This window comes from Oncorhynchus kisutch, linkage group LG4 (assembly GCF_002021735.2).
Source record: "Oncorhynchus kisutch isolate 150728-3 linkage group LG4, Okis_V2, whole genome shotgun sequence".
Lineage (NCBI taxonomy): Eukaryota > Metazoa > Chordata > Actinopteri > Salmoniformes > Salmonidae > Oncorhynchus > Oncorhynchus kisutch.
Window position 1 is genome coordinate 50052017 of NC_034177.2, and position 6000 is coordinate 50058016.

Sequence of the window (6000 nt, forward strand, 5' to 3'; positions counted from 1 at the left end):
AATTGGGGGGGGGGTAAATATCTGTTGATTTTTGTTGAGAATGTGCTTCTGTACCCTAATATCTCTAGACAAACCCATTCCCTTTTATAGATGTGTGTGGTAGACAAGAGCCCCAATATCGTGAGAATGGAAAAGACTGACAAAGGATCCAGAACCCGTAGAAGGATGGGGAAACGACATATTTTGCTGTTTGGTCATCTTTCTTTAAGCAGCCAGACAGACAAGAACTTTCTTCACCTGTATGATGTCTTATTATACTGTACAATCCAGGCATATTTCTCAGTTTCTTGCTCTGTAAGTGGCTGTGATTTGTGATGGAGCTACTGTAACATAAGATGGAGCTACTGTAACACAAGGTTATGATGCCAAACGTAATTCTGTAGCCAGACAGCCCAGCAAGCTGCTGTCCCACTTCTGGTTCGCCTCTCCTCTCCTAGCTGGGTAGAGGAGTCAAAGACAAATGAAGGTGGAGGCATCGGGGAGGGAGGGGCAAAATGATTTACGTTCCTCGAACCGCAACAGGAAGGAAGGAATCACACAGGAAGAGAGAGAAACCACAGAGGCAGATATAGACTATAGAAGTTGTGAAGATGACACCTTTTCAATCTGGTCCATCACCGGCAGAACCTTTCCTGCAGTCAATGACCAAAAGTGCCCTCTTTGGCCTCATGGGGGTAATGTTATTAATATTTTCATAATTAATAAATACTTAAACAGATGTAAATCTGGTGTTTCTAAGTCAAAAAGTTGTCTTATTTTTCAGTCTTCTGTGATGTATATAAAGTGAAATATTTGGATGCAAACTCGAAATTGAATACATTTCAGCTATATATCTGACATGGTACAGGGGTCTTTTTTTAAGCCCATAACCATGTGTGTTTGAAAGTAGATTCGTTTAAAGACTTTCAAGACTGTGTGTGCCCCTGATTTAGCCCACTGCAGTAAAAGGTTTTTAAAATCAAATTAAATAAAACATGGTTGCAAATAATTATTTTAAATGTGGTCAGTTCTATGATTCAAGCACCAGTCTTGAATATTGACTATTATTTACAACCATGTTAATAGACTAACACATAAAGCAGTGTTTTATATTGATTTGAGATGAAAACATAAGGTTGCAGGGAATATTATTAACCTTTATTATACCTCATGGATACTATCCCCAGCAGGTTACTGATACATATGTAACGATGCAGTTTGAATCGTCTATGTGTGTAAAACAAAACATGTGGGAATATCTAGGACCATTACAAACCAGCATTATTGGGGTGGAGATGTTATCCGTGGTAAGTCCGTACTCTACTGTAGCTGAGCTGTGCGGTGGTGGAAAGACAGGTGCAATAACGACCCCTCCTCCACCGTGAACCCCCCTCTCTCTCTCTCTCTCTCTCTGCTCCCTCTCCTCTCCTCTGCTCGGTAATGTTTATCATCCGCATGTTTCCAAACCCTTTTACACCATTTCCCCCCAGATACCCCGGGCGGCGGGCAAGCAAGCGAGCTCAGCAGATGTACGGTAGTGCATACACCACTTTCCCTTTCTGAAAAGGATACTGAAAACGGAAAATAACGTTACCCTCGGGTTACCCGGTCCACGCTGCGGAGAATCACCTTTGGCAGTTTCTGCTTTCCCTCCAAACGAAGGTGGAGAAGTAGAGGGGGACAAGTCGCGTACATCCGGCTCCAATCAACCCAAGGTAAGTGCAAAGGCTATTGTTTCCTGCACCGCGCGTATTTATAAAAAGAAGACGCAGAGGGTTTGTTAATAGGGACTTGGTTCTCAAAGTTGAAATTGGCCTACAGAATAATTAAATTTACATTGCTCTAGTCAAATTCTGACGAATGAACTTCGATGTAGCCAAGCAAAAAGGCTGTTTTAAATAGCCTATAGTTTGGCATTCTCAATTCAATAATTGGGGGGGGGGGCTACCTGGTCACTTTAACTACTTAGTATAATTATATGACAATTAAAATGTTCTCTGTGTTCAATGCTGTTGCTTGGTACAATATCAAAGGTCTGTATTTAAAAGAAGTTCAATCAATCAACATGTATCAAGCAATGAATCAGTGTAGCAGTTTATGCTTTTGCAATAGATTTGACATTTTAAGTAAATTATAATACTTTATGGCATTGCTGGCTTTGCGGTAAAAACGTAGGTGTGGCCATTAGCCTAATTGGTCAATTACTGAATCTTCAACAGTAATGACAATTTACCAATTACACTTTCAAGCTCACTTATGACCCATGTGATATTACGGTATGCTATGTTCCTAACAAGAGTACACAAACACACTATAACGGAAATAGCCCAATGAAATATCACAATCTGTCAAATGCAATGATTTTTTCCCCCATATGTAAATAAGTCAAATATTAGCCTACTTCTAAATAATTATTGTCAGAAATATGAAATCACTTACCATCTACCATTCTGTCAATGATGGTGAACACTGTTGTACATAATGTCTCTTGACAGAAAACTGTCTCACCTTGAGATACTGGGTTTCTCCCAAATGGCACCCTATTCCCTGTATACCTCCCTACTTTTGACCCGGACCCATGTAGGGGATAGGGTGCCATTTGTGATGTATTCACTTTGTATGTTGTTTATGTCCTTTGGCCGAAGCAGCTGCCCATTTCTCCTCCCTTTAACAACTTCAATTTTGTAGTTCATTCACTCATTGTCATATCGGGAGGGTGGCTTGAGTTACTTTTACATGTTTTTATTGCCAGGTTTATAAATCTGCCATAGGTGATGAGGACAGAGTGTGTTTTGTTACTCAATCTGGATGATGAATAATCAATCGAAAGCATTGGTGTAGGGAGAGAGGTAGGGAGAGAGAGAGAGAGAGAGAGGGAGAGAGAGAGATGGAGAGAGATATAGTCGGAGAGGGAAGAAAGAGAGTAAAATGTGACTGGCTAGCTGGCAGGGTGTGGAGGAACACACAACTTATAGCTTATTGACACATTTATCTGTGTCCTTTCAAAGTCACTGGGCTAGCTTCCAGGCTGTGAGCTGTTTGCACGCCAGAGCCATAGAATTACAAATAACACTATCTCTATGGCCAGGACAGTGTCTCCAAGCTGCTCCCCCAATCTCCCTATGTATTCACTTTCAGTATCATTAATACCAAATTTCATAAGACTACAATGATTAACAGATGTGAAGTTCATCCCCCAATGCAAATAGTGCCATTGTAGACCTCGTTGATGTTGAACAAACAGGCACAATCAGATATACAAGTACTGAAGGGATCGGAGGACCTTAATTGAGAAATGCTAATACCACATTTCATTATCAAATAGATTAATAATAGAAAAGTAATAACACGTAATAATAATAAAATGAATAAGAAATACACAATGAGTAAGAATAACTTAGCTATATACACGGTGCACCGAGTCCATGTGCAGGGGCACGAGGCAATTGAGGCAGACATTCACATATAACTATGAATAAAGTAACCAGGCAACAGGATAGATAATAAACAGTAGCAGTAGCAGCATGTGATGTGATGAGTCAAAAAAAAAATTGTGCAAAATGCGGCAATGCTGGTAGCTATTTTGTTAACTATTTAGCAGTCTTATGGCTTTAAGTCAGAAGCTGTTCAGGGTGCTGTTGGTTCCAGACTTGGTGCATCGGTACCACTTGCCATGCGGTAGCAGAGAGAACAGTCTATGACTTGGGTGGCTGAAGTCTTTGACAATTTGCAGGGCTTTCCTCTGACTGCCTGGTATAGAGGTCTTGGATGGCAGGGAGCTCGGCCCCAGTGATGTACTGGGCCATATGCACTACCCTCTGTAGCTCCTTGAGGTCAGATGCATAACAAGCGCTGATGCAGCCATTCAAGATGCTCTCCTTGGTGCAGGTGTCGAACCTTTTGAGGATCTGAGGGCCCATGCCAAATATTTTCAGCCTCCTGAGGGGGAAGAGGTGTTGCTGTGCCCTCTTCATAACTGTGTTTGTGTGTGTGGACCATGATAGATCGTTAAGTGATGTGGACAGCGTGGAACTTGAAGCTTTCGACACGCTCTAGGACAGCCCCATCGATGTGAATGGGGGCATGCTCGGCCCCTCCATTTCCTGTAGTCCACGTTCAGCTGGACTGGAGGCGGGCCATCAGGAAGTCCAGGATCCAGTTGCAGAGGGAGGTGTTCAGCCCCAGGGTTCAGTCCCAGCTTAGTGATGAGCTTGGAGGGCACTATGGTGTTGAACGCTGAGCTGTAGTCAATGAGCGGCATTCTCACATAGGTCGTTCCTCTTGCCCAGGTGGGAGAGAGCAGTGTGGAGTGCAAAAGGAAGTGAGTCATCTGTGGATCTGTTGGGGCGAATTGGAGTGGGTCCAGTCTGTCTGGAATGATATGATGTTGATGTGAACCATGACCAGCCTTTCAAAAAATGTCATGGCAGATGTGAGTGCTATGGGACGATTGTCCCCAGCCTTGTGAATGTTGTGAACCTGTTTAAAGATCTTACTCACATCAGCTGGAGCGTAGTCACTATCTGTCCCATCCTTATCTAAGCACAAATGGGACAACTGTACACTCTTAGAAGAAAATGGTGTTATCTAGAACCAAAAAAGGGTTTTTCAACTGTCCCCATAGGAGAGCCATTTGAAGAACCCCTTTGGTTCCAGATAGAACCCTTTTGGGTTCCATGTAGAACCCTTTATACAGAGGATTCTACATGGAACCCAAAAGAGTTCTACCTGGAACCAAAAAAACGGTTCTATCTGGAACCAAAAACGGTTATCCTATGGGGACAGCCGCAGAACCCTTTTGGAACCCTTTTTTTCTAGGAGTGTATACCAACACCACCCTTAGGAGGCTAAATACTTTAGTAATCCCTGAGGGGAAATGTGTTCATTTGGTTACTTATTTAGTACTGTACATATCCTTTGCATTATGTTTTGAACACCACATGTGCACATAGTTTCTGTTCCATTTTCTGTTGTAGCATTCAAGCATTACCATCAAAAATGTAAGGAAGGGAGCCGTACCTGGCTTTAGTACAGGGAGTAGCACACTAAAGGGAGGCAGAACAGCAGTACCTGGTGTTAGGGACATCCTTCCTCTGTTAGATACATTTACTCATTCAGTAAAGTGTGTCCCACTAGGCAAAAACTGGTTGAATCAACATTGATTCCATTCCATTTCAACCCCAAAAAATATATGTGATGATGTTGAATGAATGTGGAAGTCTGAATGGAATCAATGTTGGAATCAATCAACTTGCAAATAGTCACCAACGTAAGGGAAATTCACATTTTTTTCCCAACCAACTTTTAACCTAAATCCAATGATTACTTTCACATTGAATTCACGCTAGTTGACAACTCAACCAAATTTAAATCAAAAATAGATGAACTGCCATCTGTGCTCAGTGGGGTGTTTCTCATTTGAATGCACATATCTGGTTTACTTCCTCTAAGTCTACTATTCCCAGCAGACCATGCAGTCTACCAGGAATTCACAGTACGGCTATAATTGATTTGTTTCTTCAATGAGTTTTTAGGACAGCAGCATTTTTCCAAGCATGCGATATTATGCAGGCGAGATGTTTTTTTCCCCCATCACTGTTATACTGGGCGGAAGGTCCTATGGGGTTTCCAAGCATGGCCTCCATAGCAACGGAGGCAGAGAGGAGAGGGTTTTACGGGATGGCACTTTTAATCTGTAGGAAATCCTGGTGGCTCTGCATCGCTGTGAAAAACGGATGGATGTCACACCCACTACCTGACCTCTACAGCTCAATTAGAATGTATTACACAACGACATAACTTAAGGGATTCTCCACCAACACTGGATGCTTTCTATCATATAACACAATCACACAATCTAGATAATCCTCCACATAGACCTACAGTCCATAGTGAAAGTCTGCACATCCCTTACACTAGTCTTCGCATTTTGCTGCCTTAAAATGAAACCCAAAAAGGGAATACATTTGAGTTTTTTCCCTGCTGATCTACACAACGTACTCCACATTATCAAAGTGAAAG